Source organism: Lotus japonicus, chromosome 3, assembly GCF_012489685.1.
Source record: "Lotus japonicus ecotype B-129 chromosome 3, LjGifu_v1.2".
Classification (NCBI taxonomy): Eukaryota; Viridiplantae; Streptophyta; class Magnoliopsida; order Fabales; family Fabaceae; genus Lotus; species Lotus japonicus.
The window spans coordinates 18,219,878-18,235,582 of record NC_080043.1 but is presented as its reverse complement, the minus strand read 5'-3'; the positions used below and the strand labels follow the sequence as shown (position 1 = coordinate 18,235,582).

Sequence of the window (15,705 nt, the reverse complement as noted above, 5' to 3'; positions counted from 1 at the left end):
TGCAGTGATCTGCTCTTCTTCAGAGTTTGTGAGTTAGAGGGACCAGCTTCTTCCTCTGGTTCATCTTCCTCTGGCTCAACTTCCTCTGGAGCTTTGCCTTTGTCAGAAACATTAATGCTTAAATCTGCAGACTTTTCAACTAGCTTTGACTGGTCAGAGTCAAGCTTATCGTCAAATCTAACATGAATAGATTCTTCAATAGTTTTAGCATCAAATTTATGCAATCTATCCTTAGTATTGAGAACATAACAAACACAGCCAAAAGGATGAAAATAAGAAATGTTGGGCTTTATGTTCTTCCACAATTCATAAGGAGTCTTATTCAGAATTGGTCTCACAGAGATTCTGTTCTGAATGTAACATGCTGTATTTACTGCCTCTGCCCAAAAGTGCTTAGCCATGCCAGTTTCTTGGAGCATGGTTCTAGCCATCTCCTGAAGAGTTCTGTTCTTCCTCTCAACAACACCATTTTGTTGAGGAGTTTTGGGACAAGAGAAATCATGTGCAATTCCATAGGAATCAAACAGACTCTCAAACTTGTCATTCTCAAACTCTCCACCATGGTCACTTCTGACACGCACAATCCTACAAGCCTTCTCGTTTTGCACTTGAGCAATGAAGGTAGAGAACACAGCATGAGACTCATCCTTGCGGGTTAGAAACTTTACCCATGTCCAGCGGCTATAGTCATCAACGATAACCATCCCATATCTCTTGCCACCTATAGACTCAGTTTTCACTGGTCCAAAAAGGTCGATATGCAGAAGTTCCAACGGCCTTGAGGTTGAGACAACATTCTTTGCCTTGAAAGGGAATTTTGTGAATTTGCCTTTCTGACATGCTTCACAAAGAGCGTCTGAAACGAACTTCAGATTGGGTAAGCCCCTGACAAGGTTTAACTTGCTCAGCTGAGAAATCTTTCTCATACTGGCATGCCCTAACCGTCTATGCCATACCCACTGCTCTTCATTAACAGACAGAAGGCACTTCACATTCTGAGCCTCCAACTCAGATAATCTGATCTTATAAATGTTGTTCTTCCTCTTGCTGTTAAACAGAACAGAGCCATCGATTTGACTTACAGCCCGGCAGGACTTTTGATTGAATATAACATCATAACCCTTGTCAGCTAATTGACTTATAGACAATAAGTTATGTGTTAAGCCGTCTACCAATAACACATTATCAATGCATGGACTACTATCTACACAAATAGTACCAGTACCAACAATTTTACCCTTTTCATTTCCTCCAAAGCCAACTTCGCCTCCAGGCTTAAGTTTCAGCTCTCGGAACATACGCCTTTCTCCCGTCATGTGACGCGAGCATCCACTGTCCAGATACCATGATTGGTGTTTCAGTGGAGCTATCAAGGATATCTCATTTTCATCGTCTGAGTTAGGATTTCCTTCTGATTCTGAGTCAGAGTCAACAGCTCCCTTTGACTCTGCTTCCTTGTCCTTGACAATAGCCATGAGTCCTTGGACTTCACCATCAGAGTCAACATCCTCTGACTCTGATTCATCAAATGTCACCATCAGACTCTTCTTTGTCTTGAAGTGCTTCTTTGGCTTCTTGTCCTTCTTCAATTTTGGACAGTCACTTTTGTAGTGCCCTGATTCTTTGCACTCAAAGCATGTGACTTCCTTAAGTGAGGACTTCTTCTGACCTGAGGATTCAGACTTTCCTCTTGCCTTTCCAGAGCCTTTGTATTTGCTCTGCCTGTGCTTCCAGATGCGATTGAGTCTCTTGGAGATCAGAGTCAGCTCATCTTCATCAGAATCTTCTGATGCTTCTTCAGATTCCTCTTCTTCAGCTTGAAGAGCTTTTGACTTCTCAACCTTAGCCTTTTCAGATTTAGACTTCAAGGCTATGGACTTTTTCCTCAGATCTTGCATCTCTGAGCGCTTCAGCTCATGGCATTTCAAAATGCTGATGAGTTCTTCTAAACTCATATTCTCAACGTCTCTCGTGAGCTCTATTGAAGTCACTAAAGACATCCAACTTTCAGGAAGACACCTGATGACCCTTATGACATGATCTTTTGTTGTGTAGCTCTTGTTGAGAGGTCGTATGCCAGCTACAAGCAACTGAAATCTGGAGAACATTTCTTCAATGGACTCATTTGGCTCCATGATGAAGGATTCATACTTTTGGATCAAAGACAATGCCTTTGATTCTTTGACTTTCTTGTTTCCTTCATGAGACATCTTCAGAGATTCGAAAATGCATTTTGCAAACTCACGATCTGTAATCTTCTGGTACTCTTCATAGGAAATAGCACTTAGAAGAATTGCTCTTGCTTTGTGATGTTGTGAGTACAGCTTCTTTTGATCTGCAGTCATCTCTGACCTTGGGATCTTCTTGCCATCTGCATCAACTGGACGCTCATAGCCATCCACAATAATATCCCAGAGATCTGCATCGAAACCCAGAAAGAAACTTTCCAGTCTATCTTTCCAATATTCGAACCTTTGACCGTCGAACATAGGAGGCTTTGCATTGTAACCATCTCTTTGAGTTTCACTGGTGGTGGCAGCCATTGTTTTTCACACCGGCCCGGATCACTGAACACTGTTAGGTGTGGTAATCAGAACTTGCGCTCTGATACCAATTGAAGGTATGAAAAACGGTAGAAAGGGGGGGGTTTGAATAACGTTTTCAGTATAAAACTTCCACCTTAAAGATTTTGACAAATCTTACGAGAACTTAAGTGCTAAAGATAAGAGATAGAAAAGCACACAAGGATTTTATCCTGGTTCACTTGATAAATCACTCAAGCTACTCCAGTCCACCCGTTAAGGTGATTTCTTCCTTCTTAGAATGAAGGCAATCCACTAATCAGGTAAGAGTTACAACTGCACTTGAAACCTACAAGTGACTAACAATTACACTGACTTAGCTCACACTAAGATTCACTCTCTTAGTCTTCTCTAGGATCCGATCAACCTTGATCTCCTAAAGGAACTAAACAAACTGTTTATCAAAGAATTGTTTACAAGAGATTTGCTTCTAAAAAGCTAATAGTAAACTCAATGAATTTCAGATGAAAGAAAGCTTAGAAGAATTTAAGTTTGTCTTGCGCGTATGTATATGCTTCTAGCCGCTTCTTTCAGTCTTCAGCCTCTTTATATACTCCAAGGATTAGGGTTGAGCGTTGCATGGGAAATGCTACCGTTGGAGGGCAGTTCTGGAAAATCCAGCTTCTGCTGTGTCTGAGACTGTTAGGTAGGTCGTCAGGAAGGTACAGTTGCTTTTGTACTTGGATAGCGACTTGACCTTTAAACCTAGGAGACTTCTGATCAGGGGAATGCTTCATATTGGAACTTGTGAAGCCGGTTGATCAGAGTCAGAGGGAAAGCCCAGATCCTCTGACCATTGTTTCTTCTGATTCTGAACTCAGAGGGAAGAACGTGGTCTTCAGAGTATCTTGCTTCTGGACATCAGAGTTTCCACTATTCAGCTTCTGGATCTTCAGAGTCTTCTACACCATCAGAATATCTGAGCCTTCAGTGTTTCTTGGTTATCAGACTTTCTGGATCTTCAGAGCTTCTAGTGACTGAGTCCACATCAGAGTTTGTATACCTTCAGAACTTCTGAAGCTTTTCCACTGTTCATACAGAACATGGTGAATGCGAAAGCGTTGCTTGGGTTGCTCTTTATACACAGTGCTTCTGATTTGTGTGAGATTGAGTTGAGGTCAGAGCCTGTAAATAGCACACTCAGAAAAACACGTTAGAGTACCACAATTGTTCATATCAAAAGGTTAACTTGTAATCATCAAAACATAGAGTTGTACTACTAGATCAAAACTTGATCTTACACAAGTCCTCCTCAAAGGCTCTCTTTCTCAGCTCCTCTAATGCGATCATGTATGATGCCATTTTTCTCTGGTATGATGTTGTGAAGCTTACCCTTTTCTCCAACGCTTTATATAGGCTTCACTTTCTCTCTGAAAGTTAATGCTCCTACAGTTTCTCGAGGTTAAGTTCTTGGTTTCTGACCCTCCTCTTTACTCCCTTGGCCGGTGGCAAACGTTCTTCTCTTGCATTAACTCTTCTATTTATTTCGCCTAACTCTGATTCATGCATCGTTTTAATTTTCTTTAAACTTCGACCTTCTCTAAGGGGGAGTACCTTGTACTTCAAGCTAAGTTTTTCACACCCCAAGCTTTTTGCTTATGACAAAAAGGGGGAGTAAACCCAGTTTTTGATGTGTAAGATGTGTTAGTGTGATTTATTTTTCTTTTGGAGAATTTAAGAGTTCCACCTTTATGACCATAGATGTGTCACTGGGCAAATACAAGGAATACATTTCACTTCTTCTGAAATGATTTTAGTTTGACTCTGATACCCAAGACTCTGATACCTTGTCCGTGACTCTGATTACTTATGCGCTCTGATTACTCTATTTTCATCTATGTCATAAGTTTTTCACTCTGAACTCTTATATCATTTAGCTCAGAATCTAGACTTTACTAATGTTTTCATCAAGTATTAGATTCAGGGGGAGCTAAGCTCAGAATCAAGCAGTGACTTGAATTCAAAATGAGCAAGATAAACTATTCACATCAGGATAAGTCTTATTCTATATCTCTAAACTCTGAGTGAATTCAGTTTAATGTTTAAGAATTGTTCATCAAAAATCTTAGTTTTGTCATCATCAAAAAGGGGGAGATTGTAAGATCAAGTTTTGATCTAGTAGTACAACTCTATGTTTTGATGATTACAAGTTAACCTTTTGATATGAACAATTGTGGTACTCTAACGTGTTTTTCTGAGTGTGCTATTTACAGGCTCTGACCTCAACTCAATCTCACACAAATCAGAAGCACTGTGTATAAAGAGCGACCAAAGCAACGCTTTCGCATTCACCATGTTCAGTATGAACAGTGGAAAAGCTTCAGAAGTTCTGAAGTTATACAAACTCTGATGTGGACTCAGTCACTAGAAGTTCTGAAGATCCAGAAAGTCTGATAACCAAGAAACACTGAAGGCTCAGATATTCTGATGGTGTAGAAGACTCTGAAGATCCAGAAGCTGATTAGTGAAATTCTGATGTCCAGAAGCAAGATACTCTGAAGACCATGTACTTCCCTCTGAGTTCAGAATCAGAAGAAACAATGGTCAGAGGATCTGGGCTTTCCCTCTGACTCTGATCAACGGGCTTCACAAGTTCCAACATGAAGCTTTCTCCTGATCAGAAGTCTCCTAGGTTTAAAGGTCAAGTCGCTATCCAAGTACAAAAGCAACTGTACCTTCCTGACGACCTACCTAACAGTCTCAGACACAGCAGAAGCTGGATTTTCCAGAACTTCCCTCCAACGGTAGCATTTCCCATGCAACGCTCAACCCTAATCCTTGGAGTATATAAAAAGAGGCTGAAGACTGAAAGAAGCGGCTAGAAGCATTCACATACGCGCAAGACAAATTCAAATTCTTCTAAGCTTTCTTTCATCTGAAATTCATTGAGTTTACTATTAGCTTTTTAGAAGCAAATCTCTTGTAAACAATTCTTTGATAAACAGTTTGTTTAGTTCCTTTAGGAGATCAAGGTTGATCGGATCCTAGAGAAGACTAAGAGAGTGAATCTTAGTGTGAGCTAAGTCAGTGTAATTGTTAGTCACTTGTAGGTTTCAAGTGCAGTTGTAACTCTTACCTGATTAGTGGATTGCCTTCATTCTAAGAAGGAAGAAATCACCTTAACGGGTGGACTGGAGTAGCTTGAGTGATTTATCAAGTGAACCAGGATAAAATCCTTGTGTGCTTTTCTATCTCTTATCTTTAGCACTTAAGTTCTCGAAAGATTTGTCAAAATCTTTAAGGTGGAAGCTTTATCTTGAAAACGTTATTCAAACCCCCCCCCCCTTTTCTACCGTTTTTTCATACCTTCAGGATGGTGAGTGTAACAGAAAGCTATCAGGGCAGCAAGGTATTGGAGAAGGCAATTGTACAATAAGTAGAATAGCATAACATAATTATGGGAGTAAATTGGTGGCTTAGGATAAGAGGGAAATGTGTGTGTGTGTGCGTGTGTGTGTCAGCCCATGAGGAAGATCATGAATTGAGTAATGTTGATGATAAAGTAGACTTCCGTGAAAAGAGAGATGAGGAGGTTTGGTATGATGGAGCTGTTGCTTTGGCTTGGCTCATTAATTTTTTAATATTTTTTGCCATGTGAGATATGGTTATGTTTCTATAGGTAATTAGTAGTATTTGCTCAAATTCAGGTGTTGGTTTAGTTGAATGAAAGGGATGGGGATATGGCAAAGGAGAGAGAGAGAGAGAAGCATACAGATAGAGAAAAGGAGAGGGAAAGCTATAGAGATTGGGAGAAGGACAAGGGAAAGATAAAGCTAGAGAGAAGGAAAGGGTGATAAGTCAAGAAAAAGAAAGGTCAAGAGATATAGTAAGTAGAAAGACTCACGATGAAGATCATAAATTGAGTAATGTTGATAAGTAGACTACCACTTTTAGCATACCATTTTATGTCATAATTCTTTTGCTCTTTTTGAATGGTTCCTTTTCTCTTAGCCATACCACATAGTACTATTAAATTTCTCTATCATTGTTAAATGCGTTGTTTGCTACCATTTTATGTCATAATTGAATTTTAACAAGAAAATGTATCCATCCGCTTACGGTCTTTTACTATAATTTGATATTCATATGCTTTTCGTTTCTCAATATTGATCTTCCTTTGTTTGTTGACTTAAATTATAGAAGTTAGGTTGCTAAATGGAGCTTTCGTGCAGTGGAGGACAAATAAGAATGCTTTTACTTTTATCACCGCTTTCTATTTTGTTGTAATGTTTCAATGTATCCCCCTCTTTAGACTTTCTCTAAGACATATAAGCTGTGAAACAATCTCTCTCCTGAAAATTGAGCATGTCCTTGGAAACATCTCTCAGTGATCATGTCCCTAGAAATATTTTGATAAAATGTTTCATCTCATCCCCCTCTTGATTCTCTAAGATATATCAGTTGTGAATGAATCTCTCCCCTGGAATTTGAGCATGTCCTGAAAACATCTCTCATTTTACTTTTGTTTGTATACCTCTATACTATGAAATTTTGTGAAATCTTATACCATATTATTTCACAGGTAACACCCTATTGGGAGAACAAAACAACTAACATATATGTCATAAAAAAGTTTGAAATGCTTAGTAGGGGACATTTGTGTGAGTTTTCATGTTTTCCTTAATAGCATTAAAGTTATGTCCATTCTTCCATTCTTCAGTCAATATTAGAAAGAAAAAAAAAGTTCTTTGTTATATAATATTTTAGTTTCATTATTTGATTTGAATATTTTTAGTTTGTTACTTTTATTTACACCACAGGTTGAGCATGCTAGAGTTGAAAGGAATGTGCTTGCAGAAGATGAGCATGCAATGATTGAATTGTGAAACTGTATTACTACATGTACCAAGTAAACTGATTTATTGCTAATGCATCCATCTTTTTTATGGTGGAAGCTCTTAATTTATACAAATAATGGATGTGGTTTTTCATCATTCTAAGTGTAGGTTTTTCACGTTGTAGTTTGAATTTCAGATAGGTCACTTGAGTTTTGTAGAGCCTTCTATCAACAACTTAGATTTGAAAAAGAAAATACATATTGAATTAAAATTCACCTTATACCATGGGGAAGACCAGTTTCATCCTTGCTTTTATCTGCTCAGCTTCTTTGTTCTTAAATGCTGCAATCCCCTTTGTTGGATACAAGATGAGTGGTCAGGACAGAGAAAAAGTAGTAGTTTGCAAAGGAAGACTGTTGTTACTCCTTTGAAGTAATGAGATCTACAGTGTTAATGATGATAAATAATAAATTAATAACATCCTGTTTATTTGTCATCTTCATATTTGTCAGTGTTGATTTTTGTATTTTAGATGCTCGAATAATTAATTTTTTTGACAAAATTTTTCCTTTACACTTTCTTCCTTTTGAAAGATGTATTTTATGGGTGTGACACAGTAGAACATACAGGAAAGCTAGCTAAATCATGATATAATTTCATGGGTGTGCTCTTTTTATCAGATCCTTGATTGATGAACTTTGAGGTGGAGACATATGGTATATAGATAAAAAGAACTTCATCTCATATCACCTTGAAATTTAAAATTATGACTTATGATATCTACATGATACCTTTTTAAGTATTTCTATTAACTTACAAGGTTTTTCTCTCAATTGGAAAACATCCAACAAACTTAACAAAAAAAGTGCTTTATAAACAAAGGGCATATTGTAACTCCCCTACATAGTGAAATTGTCATTCACCTTTACGTCTATATTCCTAGCCCAATCACTTTTTTATTTTGTCACGGTAAAAGAAAACCATGATAAGATAAAGAAACCGTAAAAAAATCGCATCGTTGAAGTGTAAGGTTGAAACATAAACAGTTATTTACTACAATATTACGAGATTATATCATGCTCCACTAGACCAATCCCTTAGGATTTAAAAGGCAATTTAAACCACACACAAAAACAATAACTTTAAATTAATTCTTTATAAACCTTTGTCATTTACAAGAATAAAACTTGAAAGAACTACCTCTATAATAATGGTTGCATTAAGTAAAAACATGATCATTTCACTTTAAAGTTTAAAGTGTAATTCAATAACATTATTCACTGCTCTTACGAATTTAGAATATGGGTTGCCATTCAATAGAAGCCCAAAGAGGTGAATATGGTCCAAAATAATGAGAGATATGTAAAAAGCAGGTCTGATTACGCATATCTCTGATCCTAAATGGAATGCAACAACGCAGGAATCTATATGTAAACATAGTATCTATTTAGATACGCTCGACGAATGACTCCTTCTCATAATGAGAATGTATATAACCCTATTCTGGTCTGGTCCGGTATGGAATGAACTTATAATCATGGAATCGACTCGATCATCAGATAATAGATTATAAGTTCATAACCTTAGCCCATTCCCATTTTTTACGGAACAGGTCTAATAATTCTTTGATTCCAGTTAGTAAGATAAGAGTTGATAGTAAAATATGTTTTGACCTTTGAGTTGACTTTTCATTGTAACAAAGTAGAATTAATTAGTTTAAAGTTGTTTATTAGAATTTAGTTTATGTGAGTTAGAGAATTTCATATGACACAATTAATTACTTTTGATTTATAGAGTTGCTAATTATTTTTATTATTATTAAAATATATTTTAAAGATGCATATGAGTTATATATCTATTAATTAACTTATTTAAAATGTAAAATAACTATAGTGGTTACATATTATGAATTAATACCATTTAGGAGTTACATAAAAGTTAAAAAATTTAAAACCTTAAAGACCAAATATAAATCCACTTTAAAGTGCCTAATGATGAAATAAAAATAAAGTATTTAATCCATGGGACGAAAACACTTCCACTTCTACAATTCCATTTATATGGGCTTTACTATTATAAAAGAGCTATAAAATAAAATTACTCTTCTTTACATAAAGTTCATTTTGCATGTGCACAAAATAAAAACAAACACATTCTTCATAAAAAAAACTTTCAAATTTATTTTTTCCTATATCTAAGTTAGTTTGATCTTTTAATTCGTAAATTATCTCTTAATAAACATTACAAAAATAATGCAGATTTTAAAATTTTCACGCGAAAAAAAAATGAATATCCCCCGTGCATCGCACGGGTCAAAAATACTAGTGCCACATAAAGGAGAAAGAATCAAAGTTTAAACCTTAAGCCAATAAATAATCACGAATGTCCTTATATATCGTGCCACCATCAAGGAAAAAAGATACAACAAATCTAAGCTTGCCAAATGATACAAGTTGCTAAGTCAACAAGAATAGTCTGGTCAAGTGCAACATTCTTAGTCCCTTTGAGATTTAATTAGTCTAGTCAGAGACTCCGGCTACCTGTACATGAGGAAAATGGATTATACATATTTACTTTTCTTCATGATTAATAACTTTATAAGTTATAATGTCTTGTTTGACCTATCAAAAGAAAAAAATCCACTCACCTTTACTATATTTAATGTGACTTTTTTAAGATTAACCTAATATATATAGTTGAAAATGGCAACACCGAAGAAATATAAAATTATAATTGTTATATCATTATGAGAAGTAATAGCTTAAGCATAATATCAGCTACTAACCAAAATTATTTTTATCGTGTAATATGTTTGTGTTGATAGAGGAGATTGTATTCTGAAATTTGTATGTGTAGATTGTTAAATATTAATGATTGATCGGGCTCGAGCCGAAATGATAAATCTGAAAAAATAAAATTTAATAAATTTTTCTTTAAGATATTGGTTGAAGTCAATATTGAAAGTTGTAAAAGGAAGGAGAGGAATTGGTATATATCGGATTTAGAAAGGGCCATAAAATTTCAGGCGACGGAAGATTCTAGAATTGAAGGTGTCACACAAACACAAACATAATCAGGACCAAAATTAGGTATTTAAAAGAGATTTATTAGTACAACCCCTAATGGTCAAACGAGTGAAGATGCCCCCTTATGACCAGGGAGTGCTTTATGTAGACTTTTCTTTATTAGTCCAAACCCGAAAGTTTGATGGTTCTTAGAGCATCTTTAACCATGATATTCACTAAAGTATTTACATTTTACTTTTTATAACTTCTAATAATACCATATCATCTACATCATTTTATTAATTTTTACTCCAACCCAACAATTCTTAAAAGTTTATATGAAAAATTTATTTTATTAGTTGTAAGTTTTATTTAAACCTTTTACATTAAGCAATAATAAATGCAAACACATTTTTCATGACTAAATTGAGTATCTACTCTCACATACTCTCACTAGCTAGTCATGTTGGAATTAAAAATATGCTCTAATAGTAATAGATATTGGTGAGAGTATGTATTTGACATTACATACTCTCATTGAAGATGCTCTTAGCTGCTCCTAATACTTAGGTAGCGTTTGGAAGCTGAACAGAACGGAACAGGACGGGACGGAACAGGACAGAACATGACAAAAATGTTATGAGCACTATGTTTGGTATATACCCCGCAGATGGAACAGGACCATAAGATTGATTACATAAATACCCTCATCATGTTTAACATTTAACCTTAAAAAGAACTTTCCCCCAATTTGAAGGTTTGAAGATACAAAAAAGTGAAGCTTACAATCACCAAATCCCAGTACAATATTCATTCAGCGAAAAGTCTAGATATACAAATTCGTTCACTAATAATAAGCCTTACTATTGTTGATTTTTTTTAAAAAAAAACTTTGCTATTGTTACGAGGATTGGGTTTGGAAAATCCAGATAAGTTTAGAAGTAAAATATTAAAAATGGTATATATGTTTGAAATTGGTGTAGATCTGATGTTGGAGAAGACGATCGATCCATGTATATGTATACAGCGGTAAGGGCTTTGATTGTGGAAACCAAGATGGGATGATATGGATGATGAAAGTTGAGATGGGGAAGACGGCTCTACAAAAAGACAAGGAGAGTTGAGAAAATAGACTCAGGGTAATTTCGTCACAGTAAATAGAGTTGAGAAAATAGACTCAGGGTAATTTCGTCACAGTAAAATATTTTAATTGTGTCCCGTTCCGTTCTCTTCCGTTCCATCCTTTTCAACGGAACCAAAATGTCATGTTCTAAAAGCTTTTTGTCCCGTTCCATTCCATCTTAAAAGCATGACAAACACAGAACAGAACCTGTGTGTCCTGTTCTGTTCCCTTCCCACCTGTCTACCAAACGTTACTTAGTGTTATAGAATTTGTATCGGTTATTAACTCGATCAGAGTACTCAATTATTGAGTCACTGGTCTATAGGTCCTTAATTAGACCGGTTAACTTGGTATATTAATATAAATTAATGTTTTATAATATTGTTATTGTGAATAATTTAATGTAACATATTTTTTTATATTATAAATAATATGAAGTAACTTTTCTAAAATATGATTTTAAAAAAACTTTTCTAAAGAATAAGTATTTTTTTAAAAGAAAAATATAGGAAATTGTCAGAGATATACGACTCTCTTGTACTTTCATCTTCACATTCATCAGTGAAGGCTCCAAGATGTCATACACGGGGGATTGCATCTTTCTATTCAATAAGTATTGCATGACCGAGTCATTCAAGGAGGGGCGCACTACAGGGAAGGTCCTTTTAAATAGATGACTTGTTGGGCCATTGGAGCAAGGTAACAACACAAGTCTTTCCAACATGTTTTGTCTTCACTCACGTGTTTCACAGAAGGTCACCCATCCCAATATTGCTGCAAGGCAAAGACACTTAACCTTGGAGTTTTTATGAGTTGAGCTCCCGAAAAGAAGATGCATCTTGTTGTCATGAGTAGTACTAATCTAATCTTTTATGCCCTTCTCAACTGTATAGTCCCATACCTATATACTCTCTCAAAATACCTCTTGTTCAGGTGCGAGAACGGTTCATTCATGTGTCCCTTCGCCTAGAAGTCTGTTAGGAGCCGCTCCTTGTTGTGCCTCACTGCACCGAAGATCACTCCGGCCCCCGTCGGCTCTGGTTGTTACAGTGGCAGACATGAGGGTAAGGCAGAGGGTCGATGGAGACAACACCAGAAGTGAAAGTAGAGGTGGAGGTCGTTGCAACATCAACAATCACGATGGAGTAGCAGATCGGTTGGGGTGGAAACCGTGGAGGGGGCTGCCAAACGAGAGGTGGAGGTGAGGCTACAAACATGCTGGTGGATGGGCAGCTGATTTAGAGGGGGGCGGTGGGCGAATCTAGTTTTGTAAGAGGAAGTAGTTATGATGGTGGAGGAAGGACGGAGGGATATGTGGCAACATACATAGTGCATGAGGTGGGAGGGGGCGGTTATGGTGAGGGTTTGCGAGTGTGAGGGGAGAGATGCGGGGGAAGACGTAGGTGGCAGTGCCGAGCGTCGGCACAAAATCGACGGTGATAGCTCGGGGTGGCGGTGGTTTGAAGGTGGGGTGGAGGAGGAGAGGTAGAAGTTAGGGTTTATGATGAAGATTGTTATAATGTTAACGAGGGAGGGGCTTATAATGTGATATGGGCAAATGAATATATGTCATTTAGCATCGGCTAGACCGACACTAAATTTTCCACCCATGAACGATGAGTCGTACACATGCCACATTAGCTTCGGTTAGAGTTGCCGCTACTTATCTGCGGTTGGGCGCTATGTTGGCCCAAAAATTTAGCGTTCGTCGTAGTCAATTCTATGTTCTACATAACTGACGCAACGCAGCGTCGAGAGAGCTGAACCTAAAGAAAAACTTGTTTTTTATTACATTTCTTTTCTTGATTTTGTGTCTGCTTTTCGGACACAAAGTGGCAAAATTTGATGTAGATTATTTTTATAGTGAGCTTTTGAAAGATCTGAAGATAGAATAGCCTGAGAAAATGTACTTCTATCCTAGTTGATGAGAATTGTTTTAAAGATTCAGTATTGATGAGGCGTGTTCTTCCGGAAGAACACCATTGTCCATTCCCTGCTGTTCTATTTGTCCGTTAAAGTGAGGGTACGCTGTGTGTAGTGTATAATATGTAGCTTAACTCAAGCCAAAACAGCACCAACATTAGTGGAACAATCATTTTTGAAGTTGCACGTCCACTCATGTTCCAATAATAGTTGGTTTCCTATCCTGATTCTTTTTCTCTAGTCTCAACACCAAAGAATAAAACTTTGGAACAAGAACAAACATTTATTTATTTTTCTTTTTCAGGATATGTTTTTTTTTCAGGCAAGTTAGACAACATTTTTTCTGTATCAGGAACACGAGCTTTACAAATGAAGTGAATGAGTTTTCACTTTTCCGCCTATGTATGTGTACATCACTTCATTGCGAGAATGCTTGAATAGTTGGCATTGACAAGAAAATAATCGCATTCGTTTGATTTGTTTTAATAGAGAGCCTTATTTGAACAAGGTACACAAAAGAAAAACAGAGTGCTGGGAACGAGAAAAACAAAACAGAGTATTGTGCAGACAGAGGCAACGTTTCATGTGTAGAAGACCCATGAGAGAGGTCACATGATTTGATTCAATCTTCATTCTAGTTTGGCAGAGTTGATTTTTACGAAATCAAGAGACTTCTTTCCAGCATGAGCATTCCCAAAAAGTTGTTCATGTAATCCTGCCACACAACTTCCTTATAACGTGCCAAGCCATCTTTCTTCACCACCTCTGGCAATGGTCCAATCCTCTCTGAAGCTAGAGGCACAGTGAACACAGGAACTGATACTCTGGATTGTGTGCTTGTTGTCCTTACTCGGTGTTCAGCACTCTTGTACTTCCCATTGCTCAGTATCTTGCATCAACATAGAGGATTGAGAATTAGGATCATCTCATGTCATATATCAATGGCAAGTGAAATATTGTGTGTTTATTTATTTGGATGTGTTAAATAGGTGGGTTTTTTTTTCATTGCCTATCACAAAAAAAAAAAATAGGTGGGATTTTCTAAATACTCATGTAGAGAGATGGACTTAAAACTTTCACATGACATATTCGTGTGAAGTTTTCACATTTGATAATCCTGACTAGACAGAGATATATTAGTCTAGCTTTCACCACTTGTTCGATGGAGTTCGATACAACATTTGTAACTTCTAATATAAGATTTGTAACAACTACCCAAACAATGGTGATGCTAGGTTCCCCTTTAATGAAATTATTGAAATATGAATTATTGCATGCTGACTAAAAATTGGTTAAATTGTTATTTCAATCTATAAAATTTGAGTTACTTAGAGGAATCTCATATTTAATTTCAAGATATCAAACCTGCAAAGTATCACCAATATTGATGACTAGAGCTCCAGGGATTGGTGGAATTTCAAGCCACTCTCCATTTTCAGCATCATTGTCTTCTTCTACTTTGACATATAAGCCACCAATGCCATCTTGGAGTAGCACTGTGATGGTTCCCATGTCTGAGTGGCGCCCTACACCCACTGTTAGTTCTGGATTCGGGCACTCTGGGTAGTAGTTCATATTCACCATCTTCATACCAAGAAGGGACTCAATTTTTGAGTCATCAAGTTCGACTCCGAGCTTACCTACCAAGATTTCCACAAGCTGTTTAACCAACTTGGATGACAACTTCAAATACTCAAGTGCAGCTTCCCTGAAAATGTATAAACAAATAATTTAGACTCATAAATGCTAGCCATTAAAGAAACAATTATTATGGTTCACTAAGATTATTAAATAGAGCCATAAATCCATCAAATGTTTGGTACAGTGGTACATATGTGTTTTGATAAACAACTTTATTAAGCGCTTATGAAATAAACAATAATCGCATAAGCGTTTATCTTTATATAACTTTTATTTAAGAAACTTATTGAAAGTATGTTACGGGTAAGTATAAGTTCTTATTTATAAGTTAATATTATAAGCTTACGAAAATAAGCTAAAAGCAACTTCTATTTAATCTATAAGTCATTTCAAACACTTGTGATCGGGGAAAACCGACCAACACTACCCGGGTAAGGGTGGGGAGAGGGGGGAGTGGCGAAACTCCGGTGAGGGGGGTGGCGAGATGATGGTCTTTACGGTGCTCCGTTGTTCGTCGTACCCAGGAAGGGTCCCTGCAATGACACTCCGGCGCTCAAGTTAGCAAGTGGGTTCAAGAGACTGAGAAATGGGGATAGATGAATGTGTACCTTATGTTCTCTAGGCCTTGACTTTTATAGAGTTTAGGATTACGC

General features: G+C 36.8%; 1 pseudogene; it reads right to left on the bottom strand.

Annotated features, from left to right (window-relative positions):
* Window positions 1–13,858: 13,858 nt before the first annotated feature.
* Window positions 13,859–15,136, bottom strand: LOC130743702 (scopoletin 8-hydroxylase-like; annotated as a pseudogene).
* Between the last annotated feature and the right edge of the window lie 569 nt (window positions 15,137–15,705).